This window comes from Lithobates pipiens, unplaced genomic scaffold (assembly GCF_037356315.1).
Source record: "Lithobates pipiens isolate NorthernLeopardFrog02 unplaced genomic scaffold, aLitPip1_a1.2 Scaffold_3, whole genome shotgun sequence".
Classification (NCBI taxonomy): Eukaryota; Metazoa; Chordata; class Amphibia; order Anura; family Ranidae; genus Lithobates; species Lithobates pipiens.
The window spans coordinates 173,254,289-173,268,276 of NW_027507790.1; the positions used below are offsets into that span (position 1 = coordinate 173,254,289).

The 13,988-nt window shown below is 40.4% G+C and overlaps 1 protein-coding gene across 1 annotated transcript in view; it reads right to left on the reverse strand.

Moving 5' to 3' along the window:
* Nucleotides 1-13,160, reverse strand: part of LOC143940787 (low-density lipoprotein receptor class A domain-containing protein 1-like) — a 46,507-nt gene extending 33,347 nt beyond the window's left edge. The window contains exon 1 of the mRNA XM_077462513.1: nt 11,862-13,160. The gene's annotated coding sequence lies outside the window, so the exon portion shown is untranslated. The remainder of the gene's footprint in view (nt 1-11,861) is intronic.
* Between the last annotated feature and the right edge of the window lie 828 nt (nt 13,161-13,988).

Below are 13,988 nucleotides of genomic sequence, written 5' to 3' on the forward strand. Positions count from 1 at the left end.
AAAGGTTAACTGTACTCCCAGGTTTTTCTTGGGTCCGACCCTCTGGTCCTGCGTGTTATAAAAAGGACGAGGGCCTGGATCCTGAGAGCCCTGGAGGAGAATCCACGCATACTCAGAAGGATACTCTGCCTGGTTCCATTGCTGGGGTCTGGATGGCCCGTATCTCGCCGGAGTCGGAGTTACATTCCAAACATGGACTCAGCCAACATTGGACTTTAATAAAACAGGTATGCTAGGGCAGTCGTAAGGCTCTAGTTAGGGACTAGGAATGTTAGGGAATGTCTGCACTTTATTTTTGACTGTTCACTGTTGTTGGCATCATGCCACTCTGCCTTGTCTGAAGTTACTAAAGGGGTGCAATGTAAGTAACCAGCACATGTAGTCTACAGTTCAGGTCACTATACACACTGGGGTATGAAAACATTAGTACAAGAGTTAATACAATGTGAAAATACAATGGTTATCAAGGGTAATGAAAGTTTCTCTATCAGCCTGTCTGAAGTGTGTGCATGTGGCTGGAGAGATAGCCTCTTGCACTGAGGGAGATGTTGTCGGCACTCCTCCTGTACAAAGGTACATAAGAGTTAAGTCGTTTATACAATATGCTTGTACAATTTTCCTATAGATTTACCAAAACCATATAATATGATGTCAAACCTAAACACTTTCAAATTGTATACAATCAGGCAGGTACTTGCACTACATAGCTGAAGGTATATCTAAAGGAAATTGAACAAGAAAATTGTATAACGTATGGCCAGCTTTAGGCTTGGTACCTCTTTCTCAATTTCAATCTTCCTTCATGAGTGCATTCAATGTGGGTTGATTAACTAAAGAGGCTTTTTGCTTTGCAAGGGAAGTTGAACTTTGCAAGAGAATTTGCCCCAGAGTTTAGTGAATGAGGTGAAGCTCTTTTGAATGCTCTGCTGACTTCCATCATCCAATCATGTTCAAGCAAAAATGCTGTTTTTTTTTACATTTTCCTTGCTATAATAATTATTGGGTAATCTTTGAAAAGGGAAACATTACCGCATTTACTAATGCATTTGTCCTTGCCTTTAGTAAATCAACCACAGAGAAAAATGAGAGAATGTAAATAAATACACACACAGTGCACTTGAAAGTGCAGTCGCTGTAAATCTGAGGGGTAGATCTGAAATGAGGGGAAGCTCTGCTAATTTTATTATCCAATCACGTGCAAGCTAAAATGCCATTTATTCTTTTCCTTGCATGCCCCCCTCAGATCTACAGCGACTGCACTTTGCACTTGTAGTTTGCACTTGTAGTGCAAAGTGGATTTGCCTTTAGTAAATAACCCCCACTGTATTTCATTATGTTCATATAACAGGCTTTTGGAATCAGGTGTTACCACACCTTCAACCTTCACTGATCATAGAGCAAAAGTTAACTTGACACTGATGATTACAACACCTTTCAGGCCATTGCCCAAGTTCTTAGCAGGGTCCGATGTCAGTGCTGCAGGTTAGTCTTTGACAAAATATAAAGCAGCTTTGAACTTGGGTTAAAAGCTTAGAGAGATGCTGTACCCATTATTTCTAAGTGCTTGAGAATAATTACTGATTGTGTAATGGCATTTCACATATGACTTAGAAATACTTATAATACAGCCAGGCCTGGTGTACACATACATTAGTGTTTTTCCTCTGACCTAATTTTGGCAAGCATTTATTATAAATTTACAAAAAGGAGCCTAAACTGTATCTTATAGCAGCGTACACTTGCGGTTATTGTTCCCTAGTTATAGCTTGCATCACGTTCCTTTGTTTTTATTCTTCCAAGCAAACCTTTCTGAAACCAACTCCAAAATCATCTTAGACTGAAAATAAACGTAAGCCATTTTTCGGCATCTGACTTGTTTCTTTGCTTCTGAATCAGAACCCTGCGTACATTAGGTCTTACATGGGTTTTCTACTTATATTTTTATTGTTTAAGCAAATCCAAAGAATGGAGGACCCACACCAGGCTTATCCAACAACTAATAACTTTATTGTCTAAGGTGTCTGTTTACTATGTGTTAGGGACGAGTCTGGTGGGGAGTGACGGAACATCAACATAAAGTAATTGATTAGTGAATGAGTATAGGGCCTTCACTCTTTGGACTTGTTTGGTTTTTGAGGCAGATGGACAGGCTCTGGAACACGCACCAAGTCTGGTACCCGAAAGGAGGAGGTAGTTTTGAGCCTTGTATTTATATGATAATACATTTATTCTTTATTGTATACAGGTAAAGTACAGCCAATACAAAAATGGTAGACCCATTCCTCCTCCATTGAGTCTCCTATCCATTCAACCTGTACAGGAGATGCATTCAGCATTACTGTAGCTTTCCATTATGCAGAAAATAGACCATAGTACTGTTCATTAGGAAGCCATGGCAACTTAGAAAAGGACCATCACTATCAATGGGAGGAGCAGAACTATTTCTAACCTTCTGTGCTGTCTTACTTTGGCTAATGACAGTAATGAGAAATATTAAATATCAATAAATGTATGTAGCATTAAGCTTTCAAAGCTAAGCCTGAGCGTCCTAGGGTCAGTCAACGTTTTCTCTACCAAGGTTGCTACATGGGCTAACTTCCATACTAGTCAAAAAATTAGCCAAACAAGTTCTTTATTGCTGTGTAAACTATTTTGTACACAACACAAGGAAATTCCCTCCTTGTGAAAGTAACCTCTGCATACAGAGATCTTGGGGTTCTGGATACATAGATTTGCTTTTCAATTCATATACACTTGTAAAAAATCCAAAATGCAGCACACCCCCATTTATTTATTTTTGTGTAAATGTCTTTTTTGGAGCTGTTTTCAGATTAATTGTTATTTGCCATTACCAGGTCCTCTATCTTCTTGCTTCAGCAGTAGGTGGCCTTACATGATATAGAGAACAATGCAACATGATGACATGATAAGACAGGCCATAGGTTATGTGACTTTCTTTCCTACAACCGTGGGTGACATGGAGAAACTCTCCCATGGAGCTATTGTGTTCTCCCAGCGGGGAAGGGGGTACAGGGAGTCGTCCCTACTGGGAGAACAAAATGATTATTATTAGCAGCTATGGTCACATGCTAGAAATCAGACATGCTGGTTCTTCCCAAGCCTATCGATGGATCAACTTGGTACAATCAGCCTGCCCATAGATGGATTGAATCTCCGCTGGTCCCTGCTGAACCAGCTGAGATTCAAACCATATTTGGCTTAACATAGCCGCTGTTCCCTGTGTCATTCTCCTGTGAGTCCAAAACAGTTTAATGATGTGTCTTAAGGAGGGTGTCCTTGATAAGTTTTGCTTATAGGAAGTGGGTTAAATGACGCTAGGTGTCACTCAACTGGGAAGAGGAGCAGCAGCTGAAACAGGAGCAAGATGGGAAGATCAGTACTTGGGGGAGGGAATTACTTTGTAAATTTAAAAAGTGTCAGTAAGGTTGGACTGAAAAGTGCTAACTTTCTACCTGCTTCAAATATTTAGTTAAATAGTTAGTTTGGATGAATAAAGACACAAGTCCATCCAGTCCAACCAATAGAAAAAAAAAATACACAATCCTATACCCACAGTTGATCCAGAGGAAGGCAAAGAAAATTCCTTCCTGGTCCCCCAAGAGGCAATCAGATATTCCCTGGATCAACTTTAGCTATAAATATTAGTATCCAGTTATACTATGTAAATTTAGGAAAGAATCCAGGACTTTTTTAAAGCAATCTACTGAGCTGGACAGAACCAGTGAAACCATTCCACATTTTCACAGCTCTTATGCCACGTACACACGATCAGACTGTCCGGCGGACTTAGCCTGGGGGACAAACCGCCGGACTTTGAAGCGGAGGTCCGCTGGACTTTCCGAACGAGCGGACCTGCCCACACACAACCGGACTTTTGGCGGGAGTCCGCTGTACTTTTGAAAATGAACGGACTTGTGCACACACAGGTAGACGGGACTAGAGAGGGAGGTCAATGGCGCCGCCTTTGGCAGCGAGATTGGCACATCGCTGGCCCCGTCACCTGGTATGGACTTAAAGGGGAAGCCCTACGCCGAAAAAACGGCGTGGGGGTCCCCCCCAGAGTCCATATCAGACCCTTATCCAAGCATGCAGCCCAGCCGGTCAGGAAAGCGTGTGGGGATGAGCGAGCGCCCCCCCCCCTCCTGAGCTGTACTGGGCCACGTGCCCTCAACATGGGGGGGTGCTTCTGCGCGCCCCCCCCCCCCAAAGCACCTTGTCCCCATGTTGATGAGGACAAGGGCCTCTTCCTGACAAACCTGGCCGTTGGGTGTCGGGGTCTGCAGGCGGGGGGCTTATCGGAATCCGGGAGCCCTCTTTAATAAGGGGGCCCCAGATACCGGCCCCCACCCTATGTGAATGAGTATGGGGTACAATGTTCACCCATTCACCTGTGAAAAAAATGTAAAAAAAATGTAAAATGTAAAAAAAAAACAACAGAAGGGTTTAAAATAATTTATTGCACAGCTCCAGGGGTCTTCTTCCATCCTTGGGGGTCTTCTCGCTGGACTCCTCCACTATCTTCTGCTAGCTCTTTTACTAGTGGAGGAGCCTGGCTTTCTTCTTTGTCACCGCCTGGGTGTCTTCTTCTGACTTCGGGGGTCTTGTCCCCCTCTTCGGGGGTCCTGTCCCCCTCTTCGGTTCTTCTTGCCGGGCCTCCGCTCCTTCTTTCAGCTCTTTTACTGGTGGTGGCCCGTTCTTCTGTTGACACTGTCGCCGCTTTCTCGCCTTCTCTTCTTCTCTTTTTTGAGTCAAAACTAATTTCTAAGTCCGCCGGACTTTTGTGGATAAAAAAATCCGCTGGAGCCCACACATGAGTAAAAAGTAGAAACCTTTCCATATTTGGAGATTAAATCTCCTTACCTCTAGATGTAAAGAGTGTCCCCTTGTCCTCTGTGATGACCTTACAGTGAATAACTCAACACCAAGTTCACTATATGGACCACTTATGTATTTATACGTGTTGATCATCATATCCCCCCTTAATCTTCTCTTCTCAAGAGAGAATAAATTCAGTTCCTCTAATCTTTCCTCATAGCTGAGCTCCTCCTCTTATCAGTTTGGTTGCCCTTCTCTGCAATTTCTCCAGTTCCCAGATATCCTTTTTGTACATGAGCAAAATGATATCTCACTCTCTACTGTCCATGCTTGCTTTGGAAACCACAGCTTGGCATTGCATGTTATTTTTAAACTTATGATCTACAGAACACCCATGGATTCCCCCAGATGTACTCTGTAGGTATGATGCATGCATAGTTTTAGCCCCCAAGCGCATAACTTTACATTTATCAATATATACATGAATTAGTGACATGTGCCCATTGCTGTTATTGCAGAGTATTTATGATGCCCTGATTTTATATTCAGTGATTAATAAAGTAAATTAAACAACACTAAACCGGCTTGTGAAGTGTAGTGTATGCCGGTACTTAAAATAAAAAGGGAGAAACAAATCTTCCAGGGCACATCAAATACATCTTCAAATACTATATTGTAACCTATAAATTCCACTCATAATTAAAGAGTAATTAAAGAGTATCACGCTCTGGGTGATCTGTGTACATTGCAAGGATTTTACTAAACTTTGTTGCAGATTCCTACCTTTTGTTATTCTGAAGAAATAGCTGTCTGTTTGTGTCCATGAGCAAAATAAATGTGAGTGATTTTTCATTATTGAGCAGCAGTTGCACTAGGGTTCTAATGAGGAAAGTGACAGGGTCTTTATACCCCTTAGGGGAAGTATCTCACTAAAGCTAAAATGTTTGTTTCAGCGGATGTGGGAATACCGAAAATCTGATTTGTATCTTAGTGCTTCTGGGAAAATCAGTAAGCCAATCACACAAGCAGGAAATGACATTTCTGGGCGTTGTCCTGTACACATTCTGTATACAGAACACCTCCAGGTTGCCATATTACAGAAAATGACAGTTGCAGAGTGAGAAGGAAATACGTGCTCTCGGGGGGAACCCCATCTAAAAATTAGAAGTCTACAACTCATGATACATTAGTGTGATGGTCATTGGGAAGAATGGTCCTTACACTTTTGGTCATTGGGAAGAATTACCTCCTTACAGGTAGCTAAAAAGATCAGTGGTGTCGATGGGAACTTATCTGAGAGGCAAAAATTGCCCAATGCTGAAGGAACCCCTAGCAACCTCTGGAGGAACCCTGGTTGAGATTCATTGGTCTAGGCCATGTCATTTAATGCATTGCACAATGCACATGTCATATAGAACTGAATGACATTTGAAATTTCTAGAGCTTCCTACAGACCAGCCATTCTCGACCTTTTCAACACAGAGGAACCATTGAAATAACTTTCTGGTCTCAGGGAACCCCTACTAAATATTACTATATCTAGAACTCATGATACATTAGTGTGATAGTCAGTGCGCAGAATGCTTCTTACACTTGTGATTGTTGAGAAGAATTACCTCCTACAGATACAAAAAAAAACAATGGTGTCAGTGGGAACTTATCTGAGAGTCCAAGGCTGGTCATACAGGGTTCATCAGGAACTGGCCAAGATTTGAATCATTAGTGGGCAGGCTGAATGTACCAAGTTGATTGATCGATCAACTTGGGTAAAGCCAGTCTGCCGGATTTGCAAGCGACCTTCTAGAGTGTAAGCTCCAATGAGCAGGGCCCTCTGATCCCTCCTGTATTGAATTGTATTGTATTGTAATTGTAATTGTACTGTTATCTCCGTTGTTGTTAAGCGCTGCACAAACTGTCGATGCTATATAAATCCTGTATAATAATAATAATAATCAGCCCATAAGACTACCTTGACCTACAAAATTGCGATTATCCTAGTGGACAGTGAAAGTCTTCTTCTGACTCTGCCAGTTCTAAAGAACTCTTTGTCATTCTGGAGAAGGGCCACTTTCATGTATTCCTTCAACATCGACTCCACTTCTAATGCTTGAGGTGACTCACACATTTTAGTTTGGACATGCTGGATGGATGATGTCCTCACACAGGTGCAAAGATTTGCAGACCTTTGGATGGTGCTGGAGAAGAGACTAGAGCTATTCTGTTTGATAATGGAAGCAATAGGATAGTTTACAGCTTGACCCGAAATACTGTAAGTATTGGCTAGGAAATTATTATTAATACACTATTAGTGGCAATCCACACAACCATCCGTAGAACATTGAAGGGTCAAAGCCCCACTCACAACTGTGTTTCACAACCAGTCACAGTGCCAAGGTCCGCCACATGATCAGCAGCAAACGGACCCTGCCCTGAGCAAGATCTGAAGCACATCATACAGAAGCAATTACAGATTGATAACGCAGAATACTAAAATTGACTCAGGCATTAGAAATAACATGTAATTGTATAGCAGTCAGTAAACACATAGCGGACATTAGCACCAATGAGTTACTATATCACAGGCAAAGCAATAAAGGGTTAATAGACACCAGCCAATTAGCACTGGCAAGTTAACCTACACTAGGCAAATGTACTACAAAGGTTAATACAACAAACCAAGCATTTATAACATTAATACACACTAAGTCAAGCCTGCAGAGCCAAGCATTGCTGAGTTAATAGGAAAGGCTCAACCCAGCAACAGCAAACACCTTCTATCAGCCCATGCTTTAGCAGTACTGCAGACACAAACCACAACCTGTGAGGCATTAGCAAAACAGACAGAACTGTGGACAACAAGCCGACAGAGATTCACATGTGTGATGCCTGCTTTCAGCAGTGCAAGATAACAGAATATGCCTGTAGGCAACTCTTAACAGCATAACAGCATCTGAATACTATTGTCTTATGCACCATTTGGTGCATCTTACCTAGGGTTGCCACCTCATCCCTTTAAACCCAGACATATATGAATTATCCAAGTTCTGAGGCTAATATAATGCAGATAAGGCACCAAGTGAGTTTAATTACCACCTTAATCAGCCACAGAACCTGTGTAATTAATATGTGTTCGGTTATAAAGGGATGGGGTGGCAACCCTGAAGTCTTACCACCTGAATGCCTCATGGAGTCACCCCCAGCAGGAAGTCCAATGAATGTTCATCCATGGAGTCATAATGAAGGAGACACTTGTATAATACCTAGAGACCAGCATCTTGCACCCCAATACCTGGATTATGGGAGAGGCCTCCCCTTATAGGCAGTTTACACCCAAATGGAGGGAGCTTTGTCACAGTAGAGGCTGAACCTGTGCGGCTAGTCAAGATGAATCCAGCAAGGTGAGGGTAAAAATAAAAATGATTTGCTTTAAACGGCTTCATAACTGGCTGAGCATTGCAGGAAAAAAAGGAGAATGCTGTCTTGGGGGCAGTGACTCATTTATATAGTATAAATGGTCTTGTGATTGGGCAGGGGAAGAGCCTGTATCCATATGTGTATGCTGTCATATTGTTGTCAGGAAAATACTTTAGTGAGAGTAGCTGATAGATCAGTAGCAATTTGTAATTGTATGTACTGTTACATCTCTATTAATTTCAGAGTACTTCACTTATAGATTAGCAATTATATAAATTGAAATACTCGCAAAATAAGCACAATACACAGAACATGGAAATGCAATTATTTTAACAAATATAAATTGCTAAATACCTTTTCTCATTAGCAGTATATAGCAGTATTGTGTCATCTATCAGTGTCCAGACCACCACTGATTAAAGCTTGTAGGAGGAGTTTTCTGACTGCCCTATGAGACTGCAGGGTCCCTGATCTGGACAGTGCTGATTGGCCCTGTGCTGATCACATGCATTCTCCCAAGAAAAAAAAAATCTCTCTAGCAATATACACCAAACTGAGCATGTGCAGCCTGACTCCATAAACTCTGTGTTATCAGGAAATTATTAGGAGACAGTGGAAAGAGGGGAGGATCAGAGAAGCCAGGTTTAAACAGCCTATTTAAACAATGCATAGGATTAACCCCTTAGGTTCCTACAGTACTTACAAGTTCTTACAGTACTTTTTTTAATTTATACTAATAATTAATTTTTTGGGCCAGCTCTTGGAGGTCTCTGCCCTTCAAATATAACTACAGGCAAAACTTTTTTTGAGGGTTTTGAATAGGATGGAGAGGGATTAGAATTCCTATCAGTTTATATTGCTGTCAGTCTGTTATTCCCCCCCGTTAAGGAGATTCATCCTCTCTAGTTGTCCTGTTTACCATTAGCATTGAAAGTGAAAGTAAAGAAAATCACAAATATTGGGTTGTCCCCAGAAAAGTAATAGAAGGGAAATCTTCCAATGGGGACATTAGTTCTGGTGACCTGGGGGGCCCCAAGAGATTCCCTTCATTTGCAGGGATTTCCTCACACTTCCTGTTTTGGCTATGGGATAGGAAGTGAAAGGAAATCTCCAAAATGGGACACAGATGGCGTAAAAAAATCTGACAGGGGTTATTACCCTCCCTCTATCCAAAAAAAAGTTTTGCCTATAGTTCTACTTTCAGTACTGCTTGTGCCTAGAAGAAGAGGGTCAGACCCACTGAAAGATTGTTGTTAAAAAGCAACTGTTGGTACAGAAAATGATGTACAGTACTGAACTGTGTTGTTACATATGCACTAATACAGCTACAATCACTCTACATGTGAATGTACAGGAAAATGTGAAAAGACCCACCCTGAACTGAGTTACAGGTATTCGCAGTGTGTGAATGGCTGCCTAAAATTGAATTACCACCTTACAATTTATTTTTATCATGTCTGACTTAAAGTGGATGTAAAACTGATTCATGAAATTTGAGCTGGACACATATATCTACCATGTTTTGCTATCTCTCTTCAAAGCACTAAGTCCCGCAGCTGTCTCCTGCTCCGTTCTTTTATCAGCCTGTTAACCCCTGACAAGTTCTCTGTCACATATGATAATAAAAGCAGACAGAGTTTTGTGTTGAGGAGGATGCTATAAATAGTATAGATAGATACAGAGCTAAACTATTCAACAAACAGCTGAAAGTCTCTACCTATGAGGAGGGGGTGCCTTTCCTCCAATCAGCTGTCCTGGTTGTGTGCCCAGGCTTTAGTGCAGTGCTAACAGGAGATGAAGACAGCAGATATACATGTAAAACTTATGTAGGAGGATTTGTTTCATCTCTGTGTATCATCATTGATGATGCACCCTGTTCACTTCACTGGGTATATGTGAGGGTTTACATCCACTTTAAACTTTCAACCTATTGATAGATAGACATCAGAAAGCACTACAACCCACAATGCCTACACATATGTGAATCGGGTAAAAGGTGGACTTTTGAACATTTAGTTCATGTTCCTTTTTAGATAATATAGGAAAGAGATTATCAATTGAATCACAATTGATCAAGATCTAACAACTCCATATTTTTTTTATTAGGGTCATTTTTGATTTTGATTAAACATTTTTGTCAACACAAAAACAAGTATGCAATAACTTAAGAATATTTGAATGAAAAAAATTCCCATAACAAACACTAAAATACACAAATAAAATAAAACAATGCAAAATAAAATATAGCACTTCACAGACTCAACAATTGTATCAGAATCAACGCTTAAGAAAATCATACTACATATGGACTGACTCAAACAGCAACTAATTTAATTGTCTGGAAACTGTCACAAGACCCAATTTTAAAGCATAAGAAATGTGCTCCTATAAATAGATGGATATGAATCTTTTTTTTTCCACAATAAAAATGTATTGAAAGTTTATAAAATTGACAAAGTGACAAATAAAAAAAAAAAATATATATATACATCAAATACAGGATGAGTTCTTATGTCAGTTTACAGAAGTATAAGAAGCAAATGAAATGAAAACATTTAAAATAATGGGGGTAGGCACAATGTGTATTGCTCTATATATATAGAGTAGTTAAAGGATATTGTATATCGTATTGAAAAGTTTAGTAAAGGAGGTAATAGTTTTTGTGAATAATTAAATAATAATAACAGGTAAATTATAATTTAAAACAAATGAACAATAAAGATATGGCCTGATAATGGAAATTGAAGGTTTAATGTTATAAGGATGTTAGCTTGTTTCCTTGCTATAGGTAGATGAGTGAGATGTATACATTCGCTTTAGTAAAGTGATGAATCTCAAATAAGGAAGCACAGATAATGCTCGTGTATATCTGAAGAAAAGGCAAAAACGAATTTGTAAATTCTGTGTAATCCCATGGGTGGATTTTCGATGAATGATCTCTATAAGTCTTTCTATGGCTAACTTAAAAAAGGCAAAGGGAGAAATTTAGGGCATCGAAGATCATGAACTCTGACTGACTGTGAGTAGCTACAATACAGATTTAAAAAAAAAAAAAACAAGAACATCAAATAAGTAAATAAAATAAAAACAATTTGAAAAAAGTAAAAGCTTGTAATGAAAAAGACAATTTTCCCAGTTGTAAAAAGTTCCAAAATAGAGTGAAATAAAATAATAAGGCCATATAGTAAAAGCCAGTTTTTCTCCCAGTTGTTTGTTAAGATTACAGTTGAAGACCAGTAAGGTAAATAAAAATGGCAGACTGATGAATATCTGGTGGTCTTTACAAGGTATTTATTAAATATTATTATATTGACAGCAATAATATAATTTAATACATTAGTAATAAATTAATAACGATAACATACATTTAAAAAAAGGTATCAGCAACAATTGATATCAAACTTACACATGCCAGACAATTTCCATATTATATTGAAATGAATACAAGTGGCAATGCACATAATTATTATTTAATAGAAGTGTGTTGGAAGTGAATACTGTATAAGATTACAATTAATAAATAGAAGGCTCACAAATTAGCTGTAACACAAGCGTATCACCCAGTTTACAGTCACTTTAGTAAAGTACATAACAATATTTACTGTACTTACAGACAAAGGCTCTATTCTGTGCAGCATATGCTGGGAGCTGTCATGTCAGTGATATTAATGTGAACTGAACCTGAATACTGTTTTATCCACATTCTGTTCTACAATGGTGCCAAGCTCCACCTTTTTTTCCTTATTCACTTCCTGTACCTGATCTAAAGAAAAAAAAAACACATTCAGAATTCTGTTTAATTGGCTGCCCCAGCAACCAGGCCATGTATCCAGTTCCAGTAAACTCTGTCTTTTAGAGTTAGGCTATTTTCAGATTGTAATTTAGCATGACAAATGTGCATTAACACAACAAATATATATACCCCCCGACAAAAAAAACTAAAAAAAAAAAAAAACTGAAAAAACTGCACCGAGAATCCTCATAGTTGGCAGGAAACTTGGATTTGATGACTAAGTTTGAAGAAGAATTTTTTTTTAAACCACAATAGAGGGACAATTTATGAATGTAGAGCAGCACCCCATAGAAAGGACAATGGAAGGCTGTATAACATATTAAAAACCTATGTCAGCAGTTTTTAGTAAATAATGTTTCACCTGCTGGATGACACACAGGGACATGGGGCCACTGCCATGAAAGCCATTGATGCAGGTTTCCTCAATGAAAAGGGATAATGTGTTCACATATATTACTGTTTCAAATCATGTCAAAGGACTAGATAAACAGTTAGGCGGGCTCACACTATTGCGAATTGGATGCGTGTTCCTCCGCATTCAATTCGCAATAGCAGGAGATTGTGACCGGCTCTCTAAGGAGCCGGTTCACATATCTCCGATGCGGCTCCGGTGCGAATTTGCACAGGAGCCCTGTGCGTCTCTTGCTCCGTTTCAGGCCTGAATTCAGCTAAAAATTCGGGCTGAAATCGGACCTGAAACAGTGAACTGAGATGCACAGGACCCCTGCTGGGAGCCACATCGGCATCCAGTGTGTACCGAGCCTAAGATTTTGAACAGAACTGTGTTACTTAAAGCGAGAGTAAACCCAGTTTCAAAAAACACATTCCCGGCATGCCGGAAATGCTAACGTTCACATTGGTTGTGCTCTCACCCAAACTTTCAAACCATCCAATGGCTGGTGTCATAACTGATCACATGTGCAGCATTATGGCAGTTGAAAAATTATTAGAGGCCAAGATGGCGGCTTCCTTGACTGAAAACGATAGAAGGGTTTACTTACACTTTAACCCTTTCCCGCCGAGCGTACGCAGATCTGCGTACTCGGCTTCCGGGGGGTATACCGGGATGATGCCCGCACCTGCAGGCATCATCCTGGTACTGTTTTGTTCAGCTGGCGATTGGCTATCCAGGCATAACAACCGATGCGGCTAAAAGCCGCTCGGCTGTTATGCCGGAGGAGCGGGAGGGGACCTCCCCCCTCCCGCCGCCTCCCGCCACTGTTACCGGTGCTCCCGCTCGATCGGGAGCACCGATTCAAATTCTGCTGCCTTCGGCTGCTGGGCAGGGACTGGAATGAAGCCGTAATCGGCTTCGTTCCAGTCACCTCATCGTAAACACGGAAGCGACGTCATGACGTCACTTCCCGTTTACTCGGCTGCCAATGGTGCCGGCTTAAAAAAAATATCCGGTATTCAGAATCGCCGTTTTCGGCGAACTGAATACACTGAAGTGTAAAGGAGGGGTGGGGGGTCTTTTAGACCCCCGATCCCTCCATAAAGAGTACCTGTCACCACCTATTACTGTCACAAGGGATGTTTACATTCCTTGTGACAGCAATAAAAGTGATAATTTTTTTTTTTTTTAAAACAATTTAGTCATTTTTAAATAACTAAAATAAATAAAAAAAGAAAAATTTTTTTTTAAAGCGCCCGCCATCCCCGCGAGCTCGCGAAGCAAAGAAAACGCATACGGAAGTCGCGCCCGCGTATGTAAACGGTGTTCAAATCACACATGTGAGGTATCGCCACGATCGTCAGAGTGAGAGCAATAATTCTAGCACTAGACCTCCTCTGTAGCGCTAACCTGGTAACCGTAAAAAAAAAATTAAAGCGTCGCCTATTGAGATTTTTAGGTACCGTACTTTGTCGTCAATCCACAAGTGCGCGCAATTATAAAGTGTGACATGTTTGGTATCTATTTACTCGGCGTAACATTATCTTTCAC